Genomic DNA, 16,350 nt, shown 5'->3' with positions numbered 1-16,350 from the left:
GTATTATCTACCACCACATCGATGTGAGGTAATGGGAAATTATCCTTCGGGCTAGCTCTGTTCAAGTCCCGGTAGTCCACACACATTCTCACCTTTCCTTCCTTCTTCGGGACCGACACAATATTCGCGACCCAAGGTGGATAATTAGTAACAGCTAGGAAACCAGCATCCAACTGCTTCTGAACCTCCTCTTTAATTTTCATGGCCATCTCAGGTCGAGTTCTACGCAACTTCTGCTTCACTGGAGGACAATCTGCTCTCAATGGCAACTTGTGCACAATGATATCGGTATCCAACCCTGGCATATCCTGATAAGACCAGGAGAAGATATCAACATACTCTTTCAACAAGGCTATCATTCTGCTCTTGACATTTACCTCCAAAGCGGCCCCAACTTTCACTTCCTTTCTGACCTCCTCGATACCCAGATTCACAACCTCGACTTGCTCTTCGTGCGGCTGAATCACCTTCTCCTCTTGTTTCAACAACCTGGCTAATTCCTCCGGCAGTTCACAATCTTCTTCGCCTTCTTCTTTGGCATGATATATTAGATTGTCGAAGTCATATGAGGGTGTAACAGGATTGTTATCAATGAGATCCGGAGAATGATCGCATCTGCATGAATGTTGATTCATGCATTGCTTTAGAACCGGAGCGAAGCAAATTAAAAAGAAGATGAAAATAAACATTTCGATTTTTTTTTTGTTTTAAACTGCAAAAATAAATGAAAAATAGGGAACACCGCTTTTAATGTGAAAAACATCCATTTATTACTGATACAAATGTTGCAAAATGAAACACATGAGGTGGCCCTTACAATGGACCATTACTTTTCGGGCAAAACGTATGGCTTTCATGCAAACAGTATTGAAAAACAAGAAATATTACTCTTCACGTAGAGTGACAGTGATGATCTTTTCGGCCTTCCAGTTCTGGACTTCCATCCCTGGTACGCACGGTTTTATCCAACCATCGAGCTCGCAGTCACTCTCAGTCTCTTCACCCACCACACAGACGTGACCTGAATGTTCAACAATTACACCCACCATCACCTGACCATGCGCCGGCATGGGATTAGCATTAACATTCGGAGATGGTGCAAAATTGATGGCCTTGGAGTCTACCAAATCTTGGACAACATGCTTAAAGGCTCTACAACCCTCAATGTTATGCCCTGGTGTACCAGAATGGAATTCACACTTGGCGTTCTCATCATAGTTAGCAGGCCTCTTATCTGGTCTTACCGGAGCCATCGTCCTCGGCTGAACCAACCCAAGATCCATCAACTTCTTAAACAGAAAAGCATATGTCACGGGTGGCCTATCAAACTGACGATCAGTCCCCTTTCCTCTTACTTGGTACCCCGCTCTCTGTGCTCTCTGTTGAGGTGGCTGATGTTGCTGTTGTACAGATTGATTACCAGTAGGAATCGTTACCGCAACAGTATGCTGGTAGTAATGATCCCTACCGTGTCCTCTTTGGGCATACACAACACTCGTGTCACCCTCCTTCTTACGCTGACCATTTCCAAAGGGTTTCTTCGATCCAGACGACGAAGCATTTCCCTGTATCTTCCCCATCTTCAGCCAGCTTTCAATTCTTTCCACCTTCTCGGCGATTGCTTTCTTCCCCAAGGCAAACTCTTGCATGACACTGATCAGCTCACTCATCTTCTTTTTTAGCTCGAGAATGTCAGCGTTGGATGGACCCATCAGTTTGGGTCTGTTGCGTCTGGTAGGATATCTGTGCGGACGAGCTACGTGCAAAGGAATGACTCAGTGTGTGCGAATAATGATCCCTGAGTCAATCAAACATGTTAGATACTGACACCTGCAAAACAGAAGACAGGTTATTATGACTCACGCATGAATGCAATGTCTATCCGTATGAGGAAAATTCTGTCCTTCGATTCTGGCTTCATCGAGACGGATAATAATTTGACAATAACATTCCGACATCAGGATGTCTCTCAACCAGAATCTCAATCGAGAATGTACCTTGAGCATGGATAGACATGAGTTGGATGCGGATGAATGCAAAATGGGAATGATGCAGATGCATGAATGCAAGTCACTGTGCCATCCTCCAAGTCATCTGAACATCAACTATACGGAAGCTCCGGTCTCTGAACGGATCACATCCATCTGAGGGAACAGGTAACCACAAATCCAACTCGGGGATCCGAAATAAACGGAACGGAGGATATATCACCATCATCACCAGACAATCACTGAGCGGATAACACCAAGATCCTCTGAACCAACACCTTTCCAATTCAACCCGGGGATCTGAAATAAACGGAACCCGCTGATAAATACCACGGACAGAACTCTGGCGTGTCAGAAATAAATATCCACAAATCCTACTTATAAATAGGACCCCGATCAAGAACTGAACCAATAGTCACCATCCCAGAGTCACCAACCGAACATGTATCTGTAGGAATCAAACCCTCCCCTCACAGGTGAATTCTAATAAGGTCATCCTAAGGCGGATAATGGTCTCGATAATCGGGCAAGATACTCAATGGGTTTGCCCTTTCGGGTGTGCCGTTGCAGCTCTCATAAGATCATTTAAACCAAAGATCCGGGAAAGAACGGTCACCGAAGTCAACAGCTCAAAAGAGGTAACCCAACCAAAGTGGATACTCCACAATGGAAGGACTCTCTCAGATGAACCTCGTCCGGTTTGTGGTATGTCACGTCGCCAAAAACATGTTGACCTAACATGAGAGGCAACTAGAGACCACGCTAACCCTATGTGTATACTCGGGCATGGGTTTTAGCCCCACTCAGAACACCCACCCCAAATCAGAGGAACCAACCTGTACAGAATCCAGCACAGTGATAATATGATGCATGCAAACATTTATGCAAATATATACAATCACAGTATAATAATTACAAATGCAATAAATAAGGCAGTAAAAGCAACCAAAACTATCCTAGAGAGCGCTAGGATTGACTCGCTTAGGGAAGATGGACCAGCAAGAGGTCAACTTAGTCCCCAGCAGAGTCGCCAGCTGTCGCAACGCGAAAAACAACCGGCGGAAAAAACAAGTTCACAGAGCCGCCACCGACGCTATTCATCCTATGACGGAAAGGAAGCGTTGGACTAACCTAAGAAAAGGGAAAGGAACGATCTTACGACCAGAGATTGCAAGGCACGGGAGTCGGTTACGCAAGGGGAAGGTATTAGCAACCCTCACGTCCGCTGTAACACCCTTCTAAAAATACCCCAAATATTTAATAACAACAACAAATATAAATCAGAGTAATTATTGCAGTTAAGGGTGTCACACGACACTTCACACATTTCACCATAACATCAGTCATGCTCATTATTTAATTCAACATAAACACTCCTTGCAAAATACGCAGCGGATATAAATTATGTCAACCATTCCAAACATATAACATATTACATGTAAAAAGTTCAACAACCAACAATAAAACAATTAAAACATCCCGTCCTGATGTTACATCTATCAGAGCATGATCCACTAAGTAGACTACTCTAGACTCCAAGCATTAGCTTCTACTCAACTCACTGCTCATTACCTGAAAAATAGTTGTAAGGGTGAGTTCCTCAATCGATATAACAAACATTATAAATTATCATATTATGTTAAGTAAATTTACACGTTAATCACCCTAATCATATCATGCATTCAGTAACGGCACATCAACTCAAATATCATACTCAATAACAACGTAAAATGCAACTCAATAACGACATAAAATGCAACTCAATAACAACATAAAATGCAACTCAAATGAGACTCGACTCGTCATGCATGTGGTACCAATCGGAGTAAAACTCCCAACTTAAAATCATTGCCATTTTAGTGGGCATCAAGGCATAAGCCTTCAACTTTCAACTTAAAATTTGCCAATCCAGGCCAACGTGGTGTGAGCAAAGCTCCGATTTTTGCCAATCCAGGCCAACGTGGTGTGAGCAAAGCTCCGACTTAATGCATATGAAATGTACATGGCATACACGACTTTAAATTCCGACAACATAATAATACAGCAACACAACAATGTTTTCAACATAATCAACTTATAATCAACGTTGGCTCATCAAGCCTACAACTCAGAATTTTCAACAAAATCAACTTATAATCAACTTTGGCTCACCAGCCTACAACTCAGTATTTTCAACAACTTTAACACAACTTATCAACATATTTATATCAACACTTCATAACATAAACTCAACAAAATTACTCATCACAATCAACGATAATAGGCCAATCGCCACTTATGTTCACAACATTAAAATATCAGTTTTTCCAATTTCCAACAGTGTTAACCGGTTAACGCCCTGGGTTAACCGGTTAACGCAGGCAAAATACACTTTCTGCCAAAACGCAACAGTGTTAACCGGTTAACGCCCTGGGTTAACCGGTTAACGCAGGCAAAACAGCACATTTTCACAAAACATAACAGCGTTAACCGGTTAACGCCCTGGGTTAACCGGTTAACGCAGACAAAACAGTAGTTCCTGCGCTAACACAAGGCAGAATGCAGAGTTCTCCGCATTTTCCGCCGTTGGAGGACTTCCGGACCTCCGATTCAACTTCCGTAAAAAGCTATACGTTCGGAAATTCACAACTAACCCAAACACATATTCAATTACAGCCTAAACACAGTTTCATCCAACGTAATTTCACAGCATTCATAATCCCAATTAGGGTCAATTCAACGACTATCACTACCCATGACATGTTAATCTATAATACCCATTAAACGACGATAAACCCCCCTTACCTGAGATAATCCGACAATCTCTAAGCTTCGAGCTTTTCCGTTCTTCAACCTTTGCTCTCTAGCTCTTCCTCTTTGCCCTTTCTCCACTTTTCACCTTTCAACCGCTTCTCTGTTTCACGTGAAAACTCTTTACCAACAATTGAAACCCTTTTTCCTTATTCCAACTTATATATATATTTTTCCAAATAATTATTATTCCAAATAATAATAATAATAATAATCCAATAATTCAATTTATTTAATTAAATTATTAAATATATTATTAACTTAATTTAAATAATCCTCTTATTTTATTCGGGGTGTTACAACTCTCCCCCACTAAAAGAGTTTTCGTCCTCGAAAACATACCTCAAGCAAATAACTCTGGATAAGACTCTTTCATCTGACTCTCCAATTCCCAAGTCACATAGCCACCTGCTGGTCCTCCCCAAGCTACTTTCACTAAGGCAATCTCTTTACCCTGCAACTGCTTCAACTCTCGATCCTCAATCCTCATAGGCGATATTTCAACAGTCAGGTTATCTCTCACCTGTACATCATCTACTTGGATCACATGCGACGGATCATGAATATACCTCCTCAATTGAGACACATGAAAAACCTCATGCAAATTCGCAAGTGACGGCGGTAAAGCGATACGATAGGCTACCTCTCCTATCCTCTCCAAAATCTGATAAGGACCAATAAATCGAGGTGTCAACTTCTTTGACTTCAAAGCTCGACCAACCCCAGTTATCGGAGTAACACGAAGAAACACATGATCTCCCTCTTGAAATTCAAGTGACTTCCTCCTCTTGTCATGATAACTCTTCTGACGACTCTGAGCAATTCTCATCTTCTCCTGAATCATCTTAATCTTTTCTGTAGTCTGTTGAATAATCTCCGGTCCAACCACAGCACTCTCACCGGACTCATACCAACATAAAGGTGTCCGACATCTCCTACCATACAAAGCTTCAAACGGCGCCATACCAATGCTCGAATGAAAACTATTGTTGTAAGTAAACTCAATCAAAGGTAAATAACAATCCCAAGCACCTCCCTTTTCCAAAACACAAGCTCTTAAAAGATCCTCTAGTGACTGAATCGTCCTCTCAGTCTGACCATCAGTCTGCGGATGATATGCAGAACTCAATCTCAGCTTAGTTCCCAAAGCCTTCTGCAAACCTTCCCAGAATTTCGATGTAAATCTAGGATCTCTGTCCGAAACAATACTCGACGGAATACCATGCAAACTTACAATTTTCTCAATATACAACTCAGCTAATTTCTCTAACGGATAATCCATTCTGATCGGAATGAAATGAGCCGACTTTGTCAATCTGTCAATAATTACCCAAATAGCTTCAAAATTCTTAATTGTTCTCGGTAACCCAGAAACAAAATCCATACTGATACTATCCCACTTCCACTCTGGAATAGCCAACGGTTGCATTAGCCCAGACGGCTTCTGATGCTCAATCTTTGACTTCTGACAAGTCAAACAGGAATAAACAAAACTCGCAATTTCTCTTTTCATTCCCGGCCACCAAAATAACTTTTTCAAATCATGATACATCTTCGTAGCTCCAGGATGAATACTCAACCCACTACGATGCCCTTCTTCAAGAATACTCTTCTTAAGTTCGGTAACATCCGGAATGCACACCCGACTACCAAATCTCAAAACACCATTCTCATCGACTCTGAATTCACCACCTTGACCCTGATTCACCAGAGTCAACTTATCAACCAAAAGCACATCGGATTTCTGACCCTCTCTGATCTCATCCAGAATACCACTTGTTAACTTCAACATTCCCAATTTAACACTATTGTGAGTACTCTCACACACCAAACTCAAGTCTCTAAACTGCTCAATTAAATCCAATTCCTTAACCATTAGCATAGACATATGTAATGATTTCCGACTCAATGCATCAGCCACTACGTTTGCTTTACCCGGATGGTAATTCAAACCAAAGTCATAATCCTTCAGAAACTCTAACCATCTTCTCTGTCTCATATTCAGCTCTTTCTGATCAAACAAATACTTTAAACTTTTATGGTCACTGAAAACCTCAAATCTTGACCCGTACAAGTAATGCCTCCATAACTTCAGAACAAACACCACAGCCGCCAACTCTAAATCGTGCGTCGGATAGTTCCTCTCATGAACTCTCAGCTGTCTTGAAGCATAAGCTATAACCTGCTTATTCTGCATCAACACGCCACCCAGACCCAACAATGAAGCATCACAGTAAACTTCAAATGATTCTGACGAACTCGGTAATATCAGAATAGGAGCAGTAGTTAACCTTCTCTTTAACTCTTGGAAACCTCCTTCACATTTTGAGTCCCAAACAAACGCTTGCCCCTTCCTAGTCAACATCGTCAATGGTAACGCCAACTTAGAAAATCCTTCAATGAACTTCCTATAATAACCAGCCAAACCAAGGAAACTTCGAATCTCAGCAACAGACTTCGGAGCTTCCCACTTAGATACCGCTTCTATCTTAGAAGGATCAACAGCAACACCACCTCTTGAAATCACATGACCAAGAAAACTAACCTCTTCTAACCAAAATTCACACTTGGATAGTTTAGCAAATAACTTCTTTTCTCGTAGAACTTCTAAAACCACTCTCAAATGTTCAGCATGCTCTTCTTCAGATTTCGAATACACCAAAATATCATCAATAAACACCACAACAAACTTGTCTAGGTACGGATGGAAAATCCTATTCATATACTCCATAAATACTCCAGGCGCATTAGTCACACCAAAAGGCATTACAGAATACTCATAATGTCCATACCTTGTTCTGAAAGCAGTCTTCTGAATATCCTCGGTTTTCACACGTATTTGATGATACCCAGATCTCAAATCTATTTTGCTGAACACACTTGCACCAACCAACTGATCCATCAAATCATCAATCCTCGGCAAAGGATACCGATTCTTGATCGTCACTTTATTCAGTTGCCTGTAGTCCACACACAACCTCATAGTACCTTCTTTCTTCTTAACCAACAACACTGGTGCACCCCACGGTGACACACTCGGACGAATAAATTTCTTATCCAACAGATCTTCCAACTGACTCTTCAATTCAGTTAACTCAACAGCAGACATACGGTACGGAGCCATCGATATCGGCCTAGTACCAGGTACCAAATCAATCGAGAACTCCACTTCGCGTTCTGGTGGCAATTCATTCACCTCTTCAGGAAACACATCAGGAAAATCACACACCACGGCTAGATCGCCAATCACCAGTTTATCTTTAGCCTCCAAAGTCGCTAACAGCATAAACAACTCTGCCCCATCAGCTACTTCTTCATTCACTTGCCTTGCTGATAGGAACAAACTCTTTCCTTCCTCGCTCTCAGGAAAGACCACCGTCTTATCAAAACAATTGATAGAAACTCGGTTAAACACCAACCAGTTCATACCCAGAATAACATCAATCTGCACTAGTGGAAGACACACTAGGTCCATCCCAAAGTCTCTACCAAAAATACTCAAAGGACAATTTAAACAAACCGAAGTAGTAGTCACTGAACCCTTCGCAGGAGTATCAATCACCATACTACCAAACATCTCAGATATCTCTAACTTAAGTTTCACAGCACAATCCAAAGATATAAAGGAATGAGTCGCACCTGTGTCAATAATAGCTACAAGAGGAAAGCCATTAATATAACACGTACCTCGGATAAGTCGGTCCTCATTGGAGGTTTGAGTTCCGGTCAAAGCGAACACCTTCCCAGTCTGAGATTTCTTTGGCTTCTGACACTGACTTCCAATATGCCCTTCTTCGCCACAATTAAAACAAATCACTTCCTTGTGCTTGCAATCAGCTATTGCATGACCAGTCTTACCACAACGAAAACATCTCTTTACTTCAGCAGTGCATACATTACTCTTATGACCAGCCTGACCACATTTGAAGCAAACTATACCAGCAGGAGCACCTCCCCCACTAGCTCTCTGAGCCGGAGCAGCTCTTTGCTTCCCTTTTCCAGCTGGAGCATCATACGGCTTGCCACGGTTTTGATGTTGCTTGCCCCTGCGATCACTGACAACCTTGTAATGAGCATTATTGTCTTCTTCAAATATCCTGCAACTATCAACCAATTCAGTAAAAATGCGTATCTTCTGATACCCAACAGCCTTCTTAATTTCAGAGCGCAGTCCATTTTCAAACTTGATGCACTTTGAAAATTCAGCACCAGCACCAGTGTAATGAGGATAAAATTTGGACAGTTCCACAAATTTTGCAACATAATCAGTGACAGACATGTTTCCTTGCTTCAGCTCAAGGAACTCAATTTCCTTCTTACCACGGACATCTTCCGGATAATACTTTCTCATGAATTCCCTACGAAATACATCCCAAGTAACGACTTCACCTGCCACGGTCAACCTCTCGTGAGTCTCTAGCCACCAGTCATCAGCTTCGACTGCTAGCATGTGAGTACCATACCGAACCTTCTGAGCTGGAGTGCAATCCATAACACGGAAGATTCTCTCAATCTCTTTCAACCATCCCAAGGCTGCATCTGGATCATGCTTCCCTTTAAACACCGGCGGATTCTCTCTTTAAAAAGTCGCCAAGCTACGTGATCCAGCATCTCCACCAGCATTTGGCAAGTTCTGCACAGCTTGTGCCATCGCTTGCATTGCGGCAGCCATTGCAGCGTCATTCCTTCCAGCCATTTCAACTTATCACTACAACACAACTTAAAAGTTAGACTAGTAACAATTACACAATTGTTAGACAGTAACGACACGACAACTGGCCGGACAGACCGACCTGCTCTGATACCACTAATGTAACACCCTTCTAAAAATACCCCAAATATTTAATAACAACAACAAATATAAATCAGAGTAATTATTGCAGTTAAGGGTGTCACACGACACTTCACACATTTCACCATAACATCAGTCATGCTCATTATTTAATTCAACATAAACACTCCTTGCAAAATACACAGCGGATATAAATTATGTCAACCATTCCAAACATATAACATATTACATGTAAAAAGTTCAACAACCAACAATAAAACAATTAAAACATCCCGTCCCGATGTTACATCTATCAGAGCACGACCCACTAAGTAGACTACTCTAGACTCCAAGCATTAGCTTCTACTCAACTCACTGCTCATTACCTGAAAAATAGTTGTAAGGGTGAGTTCCTCAATCGATATAACAAACATTATAAATTATCATGTTATGTTAAGTAAATTTACACGTTAATCACCCTAATCATATCATGCATTCAGTAACGGCACATCAACTCAAATATCATACTCAATAACAACGTAAAATGCAACTCAATAACGACATAAAATGCAACTCAATAACAACATAAAATGCAACTCAAATGAGACTCGACTCGTCATGCATGTGGTACCAATCGGAGTAAAACTCCCAACTTAAAATCATTGCCATTTTAGTGGGCATCAAGGCATAAGCCTTCAACTTTCAACTTAAAATTTGCCAATCCAGGCCAACGTGGTGTGAGCAAAGCTCCGATTTTTGCCAATCCAGGCCAACGTGGTGTGAGCAAAGCTCCGATTTTTACCAATCCAGGCCAACGTGGTGTGAGCAAAGCTCCGACTTAATGCATATGAAATGTACATGGCATACACGACTTTAAATTCCGACAACATAATAATACAGCAACACAACAATGTTTTCAACATAATCAACTTATAATCAACGTTGGCTCATCAAGCCTACAACTCAGAATTTTCAACAAAATCAACTTATAATCAACTTTGGCTCACCAGCCTACAACTCAGTATTTTCAACAACTTTAACACAACTTATCAACATATTTATATCAACACTTCATAACATAAACTCAACAAAATTACTCATCACAATCAACGATAATAGGCCAATCGCCACTTATGTTCACAACATTAAAATATCAGTTTTTCCAATTTCCAACAGTGTTAACCGGTTAACGCAGGCAAAATACACTTTCTGCCAAAACGCAACAGTGTTAACCGGTTAACGCCCTGGGTTAACCGGTTAACGCAGGCAAAACAGCACATTTTCACAAAACATAACAGCGTTAACCGGTTAACGCCCTGGGTTAACCGGTTAACGCAGACAAAACAGTAGTTCCTGCGCTAACACAAGGCAGAATGCAGAGTTCTCCGCATTTTCCGCCGTTGGAGGACTTCCGGACCTCCGATTCAACTTCCGTAAAAAGCTATACGTTCGGAAATTCACAACTAACCCAAACACATATTCAATTACAGCCTAAACACAGTTTCATCCAACGTAATTTCACAGCATTCATAATCCCAATTAGGGTCAATTCAACGACTATCACTACCCATGACATGTTAATCTATAATACCCATTAAACGACGATAAACCCCCCTTACCTGAGATAATCCGACAATCTCTAAGCTTCGAGCTTTTCCGTTCTTCAACCTTTGCTCTCTAGCTCTTCCTCTTTGCCCTTTCTCCACTTTTCACCTTTCAACCGCTTCTCTGTTTCACGTGAAAACTCTTTACCAACAATTGAAACCCTTTTTCCTTATTCCAACTTATATATATATTTTTCCAAATAATTATTATTCCAAATAATAATAATAATAATAATCCAATAATTCAATTTATTTAATTAAATTATTAAATATATTATTAACTTAATTTAAATAATCCTCTTATTTTATTCGGGGTGTTACATCCGCCATACTCGACGTGATCCATACTCAAAAGAATAGGAAAAGGTTGCTGATAAACTGCTCAAAGAATGCACACGCTGGAATAGTAAACAGGTGGAAGAAAACGGAGGAAGCGGACTCGGCAGGATGTCGCATCCTGGGCCTACGTAGTTTGTCAGAAACAAACATCAGAGTCGACGTAGTTCGGGGAAACGGGAAACGGGCTCGCTAGGATATCACATCCTATGCCTACGTATCTCATCTGGAATGAGAATCAGAGCTACCGTAGTTCGGCTAACGCACGCCGAAACAAAACACAACACAAAGACGCTGAGACGTCAAAAGAAACTCAACAAGGAAACGGAATGCCAATAGCTGGGCTTACATCTAACTCCACACAAAAGCAAACAAGGAAACGGAAAGCCAATAGCTGGGCTTACATCCAACTCCACACAAAAGCAAACAAGGAAACGGAATGCCAATTGATGGGCTTACATCCGACTCCAAACAAATAAACAAGGAAACTGAATGTCAATCAATGGGCTTACATCCGACTCCAAACAAATAAGCAATCGCTAACCAGCGAACACCAAAGGTAGAAAGCAGATTGACAAACTAAAAGGGAGTCTGGAATTCGAGCCTAGTAGTTGTCAAGCAAAACACACGCAAAAAGAAAAAGGGTGCCCGGAGAGATCTCGCACGATCTCCTGCCTACGTACCTCATCTGGTATGAGGATCAGGGCGACGTAGTTCCCCTAAACAGGGGAGACTCTCCTAACTAGAGACCGGGGAATAACGAACTAAAAGGGAGACTGACTCGAGCCTAATAGTCGTCATGCAAATTATAACCCTAGGTTGAGGTCTCTAACAAGATTTTGACTCACACAGGAAGTGAGTCAACTCAAGTCTATCTCTACGTACGTTCAACTTCCTCGAAAATTGATCATACGACTCCTACAGAACAGAGATAAGAAGTGAAAAGTAGATAAACATATCAAAAGCAATCATCACACTCTATACACAAGCAAGAGGCTCAGTCAAAATGGTTGGGCTTTAGTCAAGGGGTCATATCAACCTCGACAAACAAGCCAAAACTGTATGGGTGTCTGAAGCTCTTAACCACTGACATTGACCGTCAGGGTGAGCAGAAGAAAGGTAATGAGGGCTAAACCTCATAGCTCTTAACCCTGGCCTGGGTGAGCTTGAATCAAAGAAAGCGTGGGGGTCCAGAATGAGGGACCCTATTCCACTTGACCGACTCTATACAGGGATCTTGGGTTAGGTTCAAGAGCGTCACCACGTAGTGCGAGCATAATGAACGACTCAACAACTAACAAGGGACTGGCCACTAGTCCCTTCTATCTGTCAATTGCCTCTTCACTTAGGAGGACTTAACAAGTAACATGCCTCAACAAGGAGGTCTTTGGCACAAAAGTAAACAAACACAGTCATTGCCTCTTAAGGAGGACTTCAGCCAAACGCCTGCCAAAAAAGAGACAGGGCTTCCAGACTACATGGAGTTAGAAGGCTAAACTACCTCAGTGGTGTACCAACCACACTCCTAAGCAAAGCAAAAGCAAGCTAGAAGCGACTAATGTACCTGTACAAAAGCTAACCAGTCAGTATTGTATTCAGACAAATCAAACAGACAACAACAGTGAGACAATTCCAATATGTACACAAAGCAAGTCATGAATGCAATCACTCAAGTGAATTCACCACATCAAAGGACCTACAACACAATAAGAGTTAGTAAATCAAAGCAACTTGCATCTCAAGTAATGATATCACATCAACCATTAGACCTAGATGCTTGAACCTGAAATACAAAGCTCAAAAGGTGAGTACAAACCACTAGTACCAAGACTAGGGTCAAAGGCAAAGCAAAAAAACAAAACAGAAGTCAATACTTCACATGAAGCACATTCAATCTAACAAGAACATGTCCTAAAAAGGATCAAGGCCAATTCATAAAGCAAAACCATCAAGTGAACAAGATAAGGCAAAGGCAAACAAGGTGAACACAATTGGACATTCCAAATGAGAAAAACCACATTAAAACAGAAATGTATCCAATGATCATGAAATTATTTATGTGAGTTCAACATGTTATGAACAAGCATCATGCCAAAAATGAAGTCCAGAAGAGGTCAATTGGTGTGTGGATGAAAATGCACAAGTATAAGATACCAAATGTTACACCAAATGTCACAACATATGTCCATGTGTTCAAAACAGTGGTAGAACATGATAAAAATGCCAAACCAATTCTCAAAAATCCAGTCACATGTTTGGAATAAGCATGTCAAATTTCAAACCAATTGGACAAATCATGAGCATTTCACAAGTAATTGATCTCAACATGTCAACATAACACAATGTCCAATCAACAATCAACAAATAAAATTCCAGAAGTGCAAAAATCATGAAATAAACATCACAAAATAATAGACATTGCATCAATTATGTGGAAAAAAGAATGGATTAATTTGGATTAGTTTGCTATTTTTTATGATTTTTGCAAGTTGATGAAAATATTTGAAACAATATGAGAATCATGGAGGGAAATAAAGTTTGAAGGCAAAATTTGAAAAAAGTGTTAGAAGCAAGTGTTGAACCCAGGACATGTAAGTCAATGGAATAGCGCTGGAAATTAAAATCCATAATTCTCATGGCAAAGTATCGAACACAGGAAAGCATGGTTAACAAAGCGCATGAAATAAAATCACAAACGTGCATTGGTCTGGAATCGAACACAGGACACAAAGATTCCATAAGCGCTCAAAATAAATCAACTAAACAACATTGCGCTGGAATTAAACTCACATGGCCAAGGATAACAAGCGCTCCACAACAAATTAATTCAAAAGCGTGCTAGGACGGAATCAAACCTGCACAAGCTTGGTTACAGGCGCCTAATACACAAAACGCACCGTTTTGATCTGCAAACCCTAGCTACTGTTCAGACGGTGGCGGACGGTGGTTTCCACCGTCTTCTCCGGCCAGCCAGGCGGATCGCCACCGTCAAAACATGCAAAATCCAACAAATTATATATGTCCAGAACCGTCTCGCAACGAGGATCACAAATATCCTATTAGCTAAGCCTAATTCCTCCTGAATTTTCTGGATCGATCAAAAGAAGTTTCACCACTCAAACTATAATTCATCATAACTCACTCATCTTTTCACCAAAAATAAATCTAATCACATCAGAATTCTCGCCACAACGAGATCTACAAGATCATGTACATGAATTGGCAAAAGAAGAGATTCGAAAATCCACTTACTTGGAATGGTTGTGCTTCAAATCCACGTGTTCAAGCCACCACAAGCTTCAGATCTTCTCTCTAACACTTATTTTGAAGCTTTGAATAGGAAACAACACTTGAATCCTCTTAGATCTTGCTTAATTTGAACCTTCCATTGTCATGTTCATGTGCTTGAATGGCTTCATACCTTGCTCAATTTCCACGAATAATGACTGGATCTTGCTCAAAACTCTTCCATGATCATGATTCTATGAAGAAAATGTGTGTTTGTGTGGAGAATTTTTGAAATCCAAGGAGAGAGAGAGAGTTTTGGAGGGAAAATGGATTCTAGATCTAGAATTGTGATTATCAGCCAATTCTGTTATGATTTAGCTTTTATATCATGTGCTAATGACATTGTAATCACAATTAGGCATGTGCTAATCATAATTAAGGAGATTTGGAGTGTTTTGCAAAAAATGAAAAATGAAGGTGCATGGCTTAATTCACACGTGAACAGTAGCATGCAATGATCCAATTTCACTCAAAATCATCTAATAAACACAATGGGATTGGAATTAGGCTTGTAGCTTGCACCAAATTTGAATTCCCCAATTTCCCTCCAAAATGCATATGAATGAACACATGAACATGTGAGCTTTTTCCATGCAAGGCAATGGTTGATTTGGAAAGTATTGGTCAAGACAAGAATTTTGCAAAAAGAGTGGACCAATTTGGAGTTTTGAATCAAAAGTTATGCCACTTTGAAATTCCATGTATGCTTTGCAATCATTTGGCCTCAACTTCTCAACCATTCATTAGATGATCATGATCTTGGACTTTTTGGAAAGAGGAGAGAAAGATCTTCAACTTTCATGTTCACCAAAAATTCATTTGAAGCATCTTTGATGTTGGAAAGTCAAGTTGAATATGGACCAAAAGCTTGCCATTTTTGGAAACTTTTAATTACAGGTCCCTTTCCATTTTGGGAAACTTTTGCCCTGACTTCAAAATCTTCAAGATAGATGTCTAGAATGACAAATGAACCTCTTTTGAACATGATTGAAGTGTTGAAACTCATTTCCCCACCTCAAAGCCCTCAGCTCTTGCACAGTTGACAATATAGGTCCTCAGATGACCTTGACATGCTCTGATCAGCTTGAGCCTCCACCACTTGAGGAATTGGCTCAGAAATGAACCCCTAGCTCATGTAAGCTCTTCAATATAACCATGTGATCTTCATCCAAATAAAAATACCTCATCTCCTTGAGAAACCCTGGCTGAAAGAATACAATTGATTAGGGTTGACCAGAGGTCAAAACCCTGATCCAGAGAAACTTGAGCATGAATGATGAAACCCCTGGTGATGAAATAACCATGATGATGGTGACATATCCTTGCAAACAAGATAATACTCAAGACCCTTGAAGGATCAGGAAACCCTAATGCACTGCAAGCCCTCAGATGGTTGACCACCACTTCATATAGACCCTCAGGCATGAATTACTTAACTTCTCCATCTTCTGCCAAGACTTTGGAGGATGACTCTCTTATTTCTATATGATATGCAAAAATGCAAATGCCTAATGTCCTAAAACACGAAATGCAATATGCTAAACTAGTCCCAAGAAGAGGAGGGCAAATTTTG

This window comes from Lathyrus oleraceus, chromosome 2, assembly GCF_024323335.1.
Source record: "Lathyrus oleraceus cultivar Zhongwan6 chromosome 2, CAAS_Psat_ZW6_1.0, whole genome shotgun sequence".
NCBI lineage: Eukaryota > Viridiplantae > Streptophyta > Magnoliopsida > Fabales > Fabaceae > Lathyrus > Lathyrus oleraceus.
Note: the sequence above shows the minus strand (reverse complement) of the source record.